Source organism: Globicephala melas, chromosome 20, assembly GCF_963455315.2.
Source record: "Globicephala melas chromosome 20, mGloMel1.2, whole genome shotgun sequence".
In the NCBI taxonomy this organism is placed as follows: Eukaryota; Metazoa; Chordata; class Mammalia; order Artiodactyla; family Delphinidae; genus Globicephala; species Globicephala melas.
In genome coordinates, this window is record NC_083333.1 from 10090855 (window position 1) to 10103898 (window position 13044).

At 47.3% G+C, this 13044-nt stretch overlaps 1 long non-coding RNA gene across 3 annotated transcripts in view; it reads left to right on the forward strand.

Moving 5' to 3' along the window:
* The window catches only part of LOC132594197 (uncharacterized), a 199095-nt gene that overhangs the window by 142774 nt on the left and 43277 nt on the right, over positions 1-13044 (forward strand). For all 3 annotated transcript variants that reach the window (XR_009560403.1, XR_009560404.1, XR_009560405.1), the window contains exon 3: positions 3759-3925. This is a non-coding gene — a long non-coding RNA (uncharacterized lncRNA). The remainder of the gene's footprint in view (positions 1-3758; positions 3926-13044) is intronic.

Genomic DNA, 13044 nt, shown 5'->3' on the forward strand with positions numbered 1-13044 from the left:
GTTAGCATACGGTATTTGTCTTTCTCTTTCTGACTTACTTCACTCTGTATGACAGATTCTAGGTCTTGAGGATATGGGGAGGGGGAAGGGTAAGCTGTGACAAAGTGAGAGAGTGGCATGGACATATATACACTACCTAACGTAAAATAGCTAGCTAGCGGGAAGCAGCCACATAGCACAGGGAGATCAGCTCGGTGCTTTGTGACCACCTAGAGGGGTGGGATAGGGAGGGTTGGAGGGAGGGAGACGCAAGAGGGAAGAGATATGGGGACATATGTATATGTATAACTGATTCACTTTGTTAGAAAGCAGAAACTAACACACCATTGTAAAGCAATTATACTCCAATAAAGATGTAAAAAAGAAAAAAAAGAATCTCACCTAAAATAAAGTGATTAAGAAAGGTCACAAATTAAGTGGTGGGCAAAAAGGCACCAGGAAAATGCCTCACCCCTAACAACAACCAACCACAACAGGAAATGGGGGCAGCAGTAATATCGAAGTGGAATTGAAGGTAGAAGATGTTACTTGGGATCCAGAGCACGATGAAACAGAAGCAGAATGAATAATAGCAATAAGTATCGTTCATGGAACTCTTGCCAGGCACACAGGGCTATGGGCTTTAAAGGACGATGCCGTGTAACCCTTGCCGCAGCCCAGTAAGGTAGGTACATCATTATCCCCATTTTATAGATGCACAAACTGAGGCTTAGAGAGTTTAAGCAGCTGGCCCAAGGTCTCAAAGTTGGAAGCCATGCTCTTAACCAGAACCCCTCCTTGCCCCTCACTTCACTGGAGCAAGACACGACCTTTTCCCCAGGGCCAGCACCTGATGTGGAGCCAACTCCACTGATATTATGTGGTCTTAGGGTGATATAACCCATTTTAACATTTTTAACAATTTCCAGAATATCACCAATGGATTTGTTTTCAATGGAACGATTCCATCTCATTCATCACGGCCACTCTGCTGCCTACGTCTTTTATTCTCGGGATAAACTCTCTTCTAAACTCGCTCGGGCCCTGCCTTCATAAAGACACGTTAATTAAACCTTGACGGCCAGAATCAATGACTTTTCCTCCACGTGGGACTCATGAGTGCCTCTAGCCCCATGGCGATTTCCGCACATCAGAACAGTGGCAAGGCAGTAGAGGTTCAACGTGGTTCAAATAATCTGGTTCATATGGGTTGGCATCAAGGTAATTATAAAGTAATTCAATTAATTAAAAGTAAAACGTAATTAAAGTGAAAAAGATTTTGCAGCAGTCTCTCCTCAATAGCTCAGCTTAGCCGAGATGATATATTAGACCAGCCTTCTGCTTCTGCTCCTAGAGGGTGCAGCAGAAGTAAACTCAGCTTTCTCTACTTTCAATGGCAATTCATACTTCACATTTCATCCCATCCAATACTTGTAACATATAAGATGTGTCGTCCCACATAAGCCTTAGCCATCACGACAGAAGGAAGGGGTGGAGACTCTCTAACACCATCTTATTGCAGATTTAAGAAACAACAGCAAAGTAAATAATATTTAATGTGTCTACTTGATGTTTAATTATCTTGATACTGAATTACCAGTAAAACCTGACAGATTATAAATATCCGATATTGATAAGGAAGTCGTTATCACTCAGCAGTTACTTATAACTTGTACCAGTTTTAGTTAATAACATGACAATGAAATTTATTTCCTATGAAAACTTCGGTCCTCTTCTAACAATTAATTGATATCTAATTCAGCAAGGTTATCTTGTTGAATTCCTATTAGGGCGTGTGTAGGGAGATAAAATTGGAGTACAGGGAACTCCAATTCCAGGAAACTCCAGCTGCATTTCTGGCTTTCCTGTATCCTGGGGTCCTTTGGGGAGGTATATCTATCCTAAGGTTGGAAGTGCATGATGAATTCCTGAATATGAGATGATCACTTGAGGAGCTTCTAAAAATTCTCATGCCCAGGCCACTCCCGCCCTCCCCAAACAAAACAAAACAAAACAAATCAGACTCTCTGGGAGTGAAACCACAGGGCTCAGTGTTTTTTTGTGTTTTTTTTTAATCTTTATTGGAGTATAATTGCTTTACAATGGTGTGTTAGTTTCTGCTTTATAGCAAAGTGAATCAGCTATACGTATACATATATCCCCATATCTCCTCCCTCTTGCATCTCCCTCCCACCCTCCCTATCCCACCCCTCTAGGTGGTCACAAAGCACCGAGCTGATCTCTCTGTGCTATGCGGCTGCTTCCCGCTAGCTATCTATTTTACATTTGGTAGTGTATATATGTCCATGCCACTCTCTCACTTCATCCCAGCATACCCTTCCCCCTCCCCGTGTCCTCAAGTCCATTCTCTATGTCTGCGTCTTTATTCCTGCCCTGCCCCTAGGTTCTTCAGAACCATTTTTTTTTCTTTTTTTAGATTCCATGTATATGTGTTAGGGTACAGTATTTGTTTTTCTCTTTCTGACTTACTTCACTTTGTATGACAGTCTCTAGGTCCGTCCACCTCACTACAAATAACTTGATTTTGTTTTTTTTATGGCTGAGTAATATTCCATTGTATATATGTGCCCCATCTTCTTTATCCATTCGTCGGTTGATGGACAGTTAGGTTGCTTCCATGTCCTGGTGATTGTAAATAGAGCTGCAGTGAACATTGTGGTACATGACTCTTTTTTTTTTTTTTTTTTACTTCTTTATTGGAGTATAATTGCTTTACAATGGTGTGTTAGTTTCTGCTTTCTAACAAAGTGAATCAGTTATACATATACATATGTTCCCATATCTCTTCCCTCTTGCGTCTCCCTCCCACCCTCCCTATCCCACCCCTCTAGGTGGTCACAAAGCACCAAGCTGATCTCCCTGTGCTATGCGGCTGCTTCCCGCTAGCTATCTATTTTATATTTGGTAGTGTATATATGTCCATGCCACTCTCTCGCCCCGTCACAGCTCACCCCTCCCCCTCCCCATATCCCCAAGTCCATTCTCTAGTAGGTCTGTATATTTATTCCCATCTTACCCCTAGGTTTTTCATGATATCTTTTTTTCCCTTAAATTCCATATATATGTGTTAGCATACGGTATTTGTCTTTCTCTTTCTGACTTACTTCACTCTGTATGACAGTCTCTAGGTCCATCCACCTCATTACAAATAACTCAATTTCGTTTCTTTTTATGGCTGAGTAATATTCCATTGTATACATGTGCCACATCTTCTTTATCCATTCATCCGATGATGGACGCTTAGGTTGCTTGCATGTCCTGGCTATTGTAAATAGAGCTGCAGTGAACATTGTGCTACATGACTCTTTTTGAGTTATGGTTTTCTCAGGGTACATGCCCAGCAGTGGGATGGGCTCAATGTTTTTTAAACTCCCAGAGTGATTCCAGTGTGCATCCATCCAGACTGAGAGCCGAGGGGAATCAGACTTGAGGCGCAAGGTGGACTGTGGGCTCGGGTGATGGGTCCCCTGTCCTGTCCCTTAAAGGCTGCTGCCCAGCCATGAGCTCTAGCCCAGTGCGGCCGTGGGACACCTGGACCAGGCTCCTGCAGTGCAGTTCTGTCCAGTCCTTCCTCACTCCACTGGTTCCACCCAGCTTTTTTTTTTTTTTGCGGTACGCGGGCCTCTCACTGTTGTGGCCTCTCCCGTTGCGGAGCACAGGCTCCGGATGCGCAGGCTCAGCGACCATGGCTCACAGGCCCAGCCGCTCTGCGGCATGTGACAGGTGTCTATTCTCTAAAGCTTTGCTCATTTATGCAGTGTGGAATCTGCAGTGCCCAGCAGAGTGGTGGACAACACGTGGGCTTTGACAGGAGAAGGAAACGGCATTGCTTTGCTGGAAACCCGTGAGGAGTCCATTTGGCCACTTAATGAGGTGCAGTTATCCCAGAGGAGCGGCATGGATGGACAGACGCAGTGAAAGCTGGGTGAGAGCGAGGGTGTCCTGTGCATGGGTGGAGGGGCGGCCTGTTGGGGGGCATGGGTGTGGAGGTGTTTGTGAGGATTGGGACATTGTGTGTGTAAGCATGAGTGTGCCCACACGTGTCTGTCTTATCTTTGTGGGAAGACCCCTATTGTGGTCGTTTTGAACCTTGTTTCTGTAGGCAAAAGAGAGAGCATACTACCTGAGTCCATGTATATACAGTTCTAGACAATGCAGACTAACCAGTCGTGACAGAAAGCAGAACGGTGGATGCCGGGTGATGCCGGGCAGGGAGAGCCAGAAGGGAGACACTGCAAGGTGGCCCAGGGAAACTTCCGGGGGTGATAGATGTGCTCATGTGTGATCTTGATCATGTGATGATTCTATATACAGGTGTATACAGGTATCGAAATGCATCAAACTGCGCACTTCTAACTGTGAAGTTTACTAGAACTCAATTATATCTGCTAAAGAATGAAAAAAAAAAGTAGGGACTTCCCTGGAGTTCCAGTGGTTGGGACTCCTCACTTCCACAGCAGGGGGGTGTGGGTTCGATCCCTGGTCGGGGAACTAAGATCCCGCATGCCGTGTGGCATGGCCAAAAAAAAAAAAGGAAGCATGAAAAGTGGCCAAAAAAAAGAATAAGACTTCTGAAGTCAGTCTGGGTTCTAATTCTGGCTTCCCGGCTTCCTAGCTGGAATGACTGTGGGCAAGTTGCTTAAGATCTCTGTGCCTCAGTTTCTTCATCTGTAAAATGGGAATAATCCTCTGCTTACCTCATAGAGTTGTACAGGATGGTAATGAAATAAGGATAGGCAACGCACTTATGCCAGTGCCTGGCTCACTTTTACTAGTCAATAAATGGTACCTATTATTATTCCTGTTAGTGGACATGCCTGGACGCGTGCATATATGTTGCGTGCTTATCTGTGCACACAACTTATATTGGTGTGTCTGTGAGTATCTGTGCAGGAGTGGGAAGTGTGAGTCATGTGTCTTTGTGTGTCCGGGAGGGAGGTAGGGGGGGCCGTGGATTCGTGAGTTCAGGCATGAATCCTCCCTCCTCCAGGCCATCATTACAGCCTTCTCCTCCTCCACAGACTGCATGGGTATTGATTTTTTTGAACAGTTACTAAACTGCTACATTTACTGACTCATTCAGTCTTTTATCATATCCAACAGCACGGTGCCTTTTGGAAATCACATCGCCCTGGTTCCTTCATGGCGTCAGTAAATCAAGTTTATGTTACCATTGAAAATGTCAAAAGGACTCGGCCAAAGGAAACTGGGGACTTTCTGGGGTGGCAGGACCCTGAAGCTGGCTGGCTCTCAGGCTGCAGTGAAGGAAGCTAAAGCTTCCCTCTTTCCACGTGGATACACTTTCTGTGAATTCCCTAAAGCTGGGAGGGAGTCAGAGCATCACCTGGGAGAACAGATGCCTTGGATCTGTCTGGAGTGGGCCTACGCAGGAGGAGGGAATTAGCAGAGGCCTTTGGGGATCGACTTGGCATCATCAGGACGACTTCCTGGAGCCCTGTCTGTGCTGCTCTGTGCTGGGGGTTTGGGGGGTAAGAGGAGTGTCATTATCCTTGCCCTCAAAGAGGTCACAGATGAGAGCAGTAGAGGCCCAAGCCTGCCCCCTGGCTCCGGGGATGTCTCTCCAGACCAGGTTTGTACATAATGATGTGAGGACAGGGTTCACAGGGTAGACTTTGGGGTCAGACTGCTCTGGGGTTGCCTTGAGTCCCAGACCTGCCACTCAGCAGCTGTGCAGCTTTGGTTAGGTTGCTTAACTTCTCTGGGAGTCTCATCTGCAAAACTGGGATCAGGGCACCTCACACGTTGGCCCCCACTTCCAGGGTCTCAGTTATATATGTTTAGTCTGTATTTGAGTCTAGACCTAATCAGGGGACTCAGGCATCTTTATAAGAAGATCATAGTTGTACTAGGCCACATGTCTCAGGTGCCAGGGGGAGTCCTCCCTACCCGGAACCACGAGGCATCCCAGTTAGAGGGTGTTAGAAAGGACTTAGAGGATTTGGACAGGGTTCAGGGACGTAGAGCTTTGTTCTGGGTTGGATGCTGTCAGGAAGTGAAGATAATTCTGGGTTTGTTTGGTATCTTGATAATTCTTTTCTCTAAGGTGAGAGGAAGAGAGAGGAGCAGCAGTCACACACATTAACTGGGATCGGAGGATATTTGGTGATTTTCGTGGTTTGGTTAATGTTCATGTGTTGTCTGTGTTCCGACATGATTATAAGGAGTTTTGGTTTTGTCTTGAAGTCACACAGTCTCCTTGTCTATTGTTGATGTCCTGTGAAATTGTTGAAGAGGCAGACACCAGGGGAGCCTCCCTGGGGGTAACTGAGACTGTTTCATCTCCAGACCCCTAGTCTTGGAATGGGCACCGACCCAATCACTAGTGAATATGCTCAGTTCACAAACGTGGCTGTGCAAACAAAAGAAACTTAATTTTCCTAAAACTCAACCTCATTTCTCTTTCAAACCTTCATTCAGCTGGGTAGTGGGAACTTGGTCAATTTCTTCCTGCCTTTTGCTGTGGTTACATCTCTACTTTCAGGAGGGCTGACACAGAGGTAGAGCAGGGCTGACAATTTGAAATGAAAATTCTAAGTGATATCGTCTAGGTGGGGAGAGAGAGAGTGGACAGCTAGAGGGAATAAAAGTGCTAAGGTTTTGTCTCAGTCGAGCAGAGGGATGTATTTATGGATTAATGTTAGGAGTTGCTGAAATATAATAATGTAAAGATACGGAAGCTAAAAATAGAATATATGACCTCCAATCCAGTAGAGGAGAAATCTCTACAATAGCAACAAAAAACTTGGTCGAGCCAATGGAAACTGGGAAAGGAAAATAAAGAAAAAAGAAGAGGCTGGGAAAATAGAAAACAAAATAAGACAGCAGAAATAAGTGTAACTGTATCATCAATTACAGTAATTATGAGCATATTAAACTAACCAATTAAGAGATTCTTAAATTTGGTTTTAAAAAAGCCAGCTGCATGCTATTTAAGAGCAAAATGGCTAAACCCAAAAAATATCAAAATATTAAAAATAAAGAGATAAAACAATAAAAGAAATGGTAAAAGAAATTACTATCAGATACAATTGAACTCAAGGTGAAGGGTATTAAAAGTATCAAGGACAGGCATTTCATGCTGTGATTCCAGCATTAGTCCTGAAAGATATAAAGCAAAATCTGAAATAATTTACAGGGGAAGGTTGACAAAACAATAAGCATCGTGGGTGAATTTAGCACATCTTTCTCAGAAGCTGATAGACTAAAAACCATGTATGCTCATGTATGTATATAAATGTCAATGTCAATGTCAACAAACAGCGAATACATGTGGAAAAAGGCTACGTATTAGACCACAAAAGAAGTCTCCATAAATTTCAAAAAATCTTCATTATCAACAGATCCTCTATCCAGCACGCAATGAAATTAGTAATCAACAACAAAGAGATGATCTGTGTATATGTTTGGAAACTAAAAACACACTTCTAAGTTATCCATGGGTTCAAAAGAAATTTACAACAGAAATTAAGAAGTATTTTGAATTGAAAGTAAGGAAGACACTACATAATCAAGCTTGTCTGATGTAGTTTAACTGATTCTTTGAGGGGTGATTTATACTCTTGCATGCATTTATTAGGAAATTAGAACAGCTGCACATAACTTACAACCCAAGCAATCAACTCAAGAATCTAGAAAGAGAATAAGGGAAACTAGAAAGAAGGAAATAATAAAGGTAATGATAGAAATGAATAAACGCTAAAGCAAATCGAACATCCACAAAAATAAAGACATCAACAAACTAAAAGTGAGTTGCTTAAAAAGGTCGATACTTTAGCAAACGTCGTCAAGACTGACCCAGAAAATAAGAAGGCGTAAATGAACAACATTCCGAGTGAAAAGAGGAAAAAGGTGCACAGATAGATATTTTGACCTTGGAAGAACACCGCAAACCACCATGTGCCAGTCGGAGGGAAATACCGGAGGATGCTTCTTGATGCCACTTACATTCCCACAGTGCAGGGCACAGAACCTGGGACAGTGCAGGCTCTTAGAGATTGGCTGACCTGCAGAGATGAATGAAAACCTGGAGAGGAACATGTCATTATGTTAAGACCCTTTTTACTAAATTTTGAGAAATGGCATTCGACTGGGCGGCGTTTGTTCTGATGTGATTCATGGAGCCAGGGAAGTTTTGATGGGAGAAGAAATGTTCAGAAGTCAGAGAGCAAAACATTTCGCGGGGCTGAAGCAGGTGATCGTTAGATGAAGAAGCTGGAGAAGGGAATCCACCGACGAGGATCCAGCACTTGCCAAGGCAAAGAGGTTGGTATGGCGGCTGTTGGCCTCTTACTAGCTGTGCAACTTGGAGCAAGCCTCTTAACCAATCTGAGGCCACATTTCCTCATCTTCAAGCTGAGGGTCATCCCTGTGCCTACCTCATAAACCACAAAGAGGAAATAAGATAAGGGATGTAAAGCTCCTGGTCCGCAGCTTGTCAGAGAGTTAGCACTCAATAAAGGCAAGTGGGGGTGGCGAGGACGGTGACAGTTATCAGGCTTAATTAGAGCAGGACGGCAGCACACGATGATGGGGTGGAAGAGGAAGGTTGGAAGATGAAGATGAATGGCAGGGTCGAGTCAGCTTGGGAAGAGCCTTAAAGGTCACCCCAAAAAGTGGACCTCATTCTAGCCATGCCAAGGAGACATCAAAGGCCTTTGAGTGGGGACTTGCTGAATAAAATGGGGCATCATCTTGTCAAAGGGAGGGGTGTGTGAGGGTCAACCTTGGGGGAGGGACAATCCCCAGGGAAGAAAACGTTTGTAGGTCCTGATCTCCCACTATGTCATGGGTCTTACTACCACCTGAAATCTCTCCTTTTTTTTTTTTTTTGGCTCTATTAAGCCCTTTTTAATCTGCCCTGTTGTATGGCATCAGAGCTCTGTGTGTGTGTGCTTGTGCCCATGTGTACATACATGTATTTAAATACTGGAAGCCGCGTCAAGCAGAAGGGTAGCTTTACACAAATTCACTCCATGACCGTGTTTATGAGCCTCCATCTGTTTTCTCTAAACAGGAGCTTGGGCGGAGGAATATTTATCTAACTGGGCTAATTAGAAGAGCTATCTCCCTGCTTGGATGGAGAGCTCAGATGGGAGCAAATCTGGTATTCTCCAGACACGTACGCTGTGGAGTTGGCTGGCCTTGCTGCTCAAAAAATCTTCAAAGGATGTGGCTTCTGTGTTTAATTTCCCCATCACTCTACCTCCTGAACGCACTGCCTGCTCAGAGAATGCAGAGAACGCCAGTCTTGATGAGTCTTAATGAAATGGGCTACAGGAAGTCCATCTCCTGTCAAGTGAGACCTGCCTGCTTCTTTATGTTAAAATAACTTTTTGTTTAAAAAAACCCTAATTCTTAGACAAATACAAGGGCTGGTTGACACGTCAGTGTCGCCGAGCCCCCGACCCACATCTTTATCCGTATTCCGGACCTAACTGGCCTCCACATTCACACCTGGAGCCGCTCCTAGGAGGTCACCCCCTTCCTCTTCCATCCATGCTTGGTCAGGTAGGGGCTGAGCCAATACAGCAGGCATTTATGAAACACGTACTACGGTCCAGTTCCTATGCGGAGCGTGAATAATCCATTGATGGGTGACGTGTACTCTTAGCCCTGAAGTGTCTGGAGAAGAAGGTGGGTAGACCAGATGTCAGTAGAGTGTGATGAGCACTCTGACTGGGAGATGCAGGAAGGGCAGCGGGAACTGGTGGGCTGTTGGCCGATCTCGAATGGCCTTGGCTGGGGCACTAGGGTGACTTGGCTCTCCTTCACATGACTCTTATCCTCTGTAGCCAAGTCCAGGAATGTTCTCTTAGTCACGGTGGAGGAGCAAGAGAGAACACAGCACCGTGCAAGGTCGGCAGAGACCTAGGTTTGGAACAGGCATGTCGTTCGTGCTGCAGTCTACCGAACACAGCAAATCACAAGGCTTGTCCGGATTCAGTGGGGCAAAGAGACTCACCCCCTATATGGAGAGGAACTGCAAAAGGCATGGATACGGGAGGGGTAAGAAACTGGCGGAACGGCAGGACTGTTATCACTGTCACCACCGTCACGAACTCCGGCATCATTGTCACCAATGACAGTGAAGCACCCCTTCCTCCGTCTCGAACCCTCCGTCCATGTGGCGTTCAACCTACACCCCACCGAGTTCTTCTTCTCGGGTGGGTGTAAACACGTCTCACCAGCTCTACACCCAGAATCGAATGTCAGGGATGAACCATTTCCTTGAGAGAAGAAGGAAAGACATCCCTTTCGCTTTCTACAGGAAGAAACTGGAATCCAGAGAGGTCAGCTCATCTGGCGAAGGTCGCACAGCTGGGCTGGGGGGAGGACCAGCCCCTTTCCCTACCCCAGTTTTGGGTGACAGATATGTACCTCGACAGCATCAGCAAAAATGGCTGGTTTGTCCTTTGCTTTCTTCCCGTGCACAGAGCCGAAGCCTTACTCACACAGAGTGTCTTCCAGGATCTGGGCTGCTCAGCCCCCTTGGATCCGGAGGCTGCCCGCCTCACCCTTAATGCTTAATTAAAATGAAGATGAAGCGCTCTCTGTGACAGGTCACGCTCCGTGGCAGTCACTGTGCCAAGGACCCAGCGGGGCCGCCGATGTTGAGAATTCTTCTCCAGCTTCTGCCCCAGCAGCAGTTTCCTCCGGGAGCCTCATTTATAATTCCTTTGGTAATTAAAACAACAGATGTTATCGTTAAAAGACTCCTCATTAAATCACAGATAACTTAAGCTTCAGGTGGGTCCTCACTGAACAGTGTCATCGAGTCACCTTTGGAGGGAGTAATAAGCATGTGAAAGGGGAGGTCTCAGCCAGCTCGGAAGATGCCCAGGGCTGCCAGGCGGGGGTGTGTGCCGGGTGCTGACAGATACATCAGGACAGAGGCTGCCGAGGACCCTGAGTGAAGGAACACACGATGCGAGGGTGGAGTGAGTCCCGAAAGGGGCTGCGGTGGAGGGAACAGTCCAGCCGGAAGAGCCCTGGGGTGAGGGCTTGCTCGTTATTGGTATTTAGGGACCATGGCCGCAGGGAGTTCCCAAGACCACTGAGTCCCCTAGAACTGGGAAAGGGGGCCGAGCCTGCTGAGCACCCAGGACACTTGGCGCTCATCCTGGCTGTGGCCACTCGCGCCTTAAGCAAGCCCCATCTCTGAGCCACGGTCCCCTTCTCTGGGAAATGGGCAGAGTGACACCGAGCCCTGAGCTGCGGGGGCGGGAAATGTTTGTAAATCCTCTCACTTGGTGTCTGGGACCGAGGCACCCGGGCGTGTGAACCGCCTGGGCTGCTGCGATGCGTTTCTGAAAGGCCCCCCCATCCAGGAGCTGCCTGAACACAGCTGTGGCTGATGGCTGAGTTGGGGCCCACGTCCCGGCGGGGGTCTGTCTAGGAGCTGCCTGGGGAGGATCTCTCAGGAATGTGTGCGTGTGTGTGTGTGTGTGTGTGTGTGTTTTAGACTCAATCCCGCACAAAGGGGCCGTGCCACTGTCTCCAGCCCCACTCCCGCTCGCCATGCTGGCCCCGCCCCCAGATGGAGGAGCTCTCTAGACAGCTCAGGGCAGTAATAACGCGTTTTTATCGACAGTGCCTGACCGTAAACAGAGGGCGCTGATGCCCCTGCACAAGTTGCCTCGAGCACTAAACGATAAAACAGTGAAAGCAAACGCTCCTGCAGTGCTCGCTACATGCAAAGACTTTCCAGACCCTCACCTACATCCGTTCATTGAATCCTCACAACAGCCCTAGGGGAGGGTGGGTGGAGGAGTGAAGAGATGGCTGAGTAGGAGCCTGGGTGGGATTTGGTCAGATTAGTGGGGGCCGGCAGCAGGGCCCTGCAGGATGCTGCCGGAGCCTCCGTGTGCCCCAGTGGTCGGCACGGACCCCTGGGCCCCAGCACCCTCTCGAGCCTTCTCAGCTGTCTCCGAGGCCCTCCTCAGGGCAGCCCTGGCCTGCATGCCCCAGGCAGGCAGGTGCAGAGGCAGCCAGTACTCCTCCCCCAGGGGGCCTGAGCCAGGCCAGGGTGTCCGTCCCGCTAGCTCAGATGAGCACCAGGTCAGGCCGGAAGGAAACCCAGGGCACAACCTCAAACGTCAGAGCAGGCCAGGGACCCGGGGAGAATACAGCAGAGCCATGTCATCGTGCTTGCGTACTGTACATGCCCAGCCCAGCACTCACCCAGCAAACAGAAGATACCCCATCGATATTGGATGGATGGATGGACGGAATGATGGGTGGGCCCTAGGGTTACCGTTTATTGAGTACCTACTACCTGCAGGACTCTGCATGTGTCTCTTACCTGTTTCTTAACAACACACCTGCAAAGTTGCCTTTATTATTCCCATTTTATAGACAGACAAGTGCAGTCACATGACTTGCCTAAGTGCACGTTCCCAGAGAGCGATAGCACCGGCATTTGAACCCTGAAACAAGTAACCCCAGGACTGGGTCCTTCCCACTAGGCCACGCCGCTCTTGCAAGACCAGAGCCAAGAGGGATTCACCAGCCCTGTCTAGTTGAATTCTGGCCTTCCCTGTGTGTCCCAGTGATGCAGCCAACCAGAACCCATATGTCCTCCGTGCCAGGCCCCAAGCTGAGCACCGGGAATACAGAGATGACCATGACCATGGTCTCCGCCCTGGAAGCGTCTGTGGTCTGGAGTCGAGAGGTACTGGCCACACAGAGGGGAGTTCTGGGCTTGGGGGGTGTCCAGGAGCCAGGGAAGCCCAAAGGAGGGGCAGACCGATTCCCCCTGGCACCTTCCCGAGGCTTTGGTGTTTGAACTAGGTTTCGAAGGCAAAGTTAGGAGTCAGACAGGTAAAGGAAAGAGAGGGGAAAGGTCACTCCAGGTAAAAGGAGATTTGAATAGGGGTCCAAACTGGCCTTTTAGAGTACAATTCAGAAATATTCATAATTGATAATATCACTTTATGGTTTGAATAAGAAAGTAATCTGAGATCTAAATAAAGACTTCCACACCAAATCAAAGAAGCATGAAGAAGACTTTAAGTTCAGGCTGCT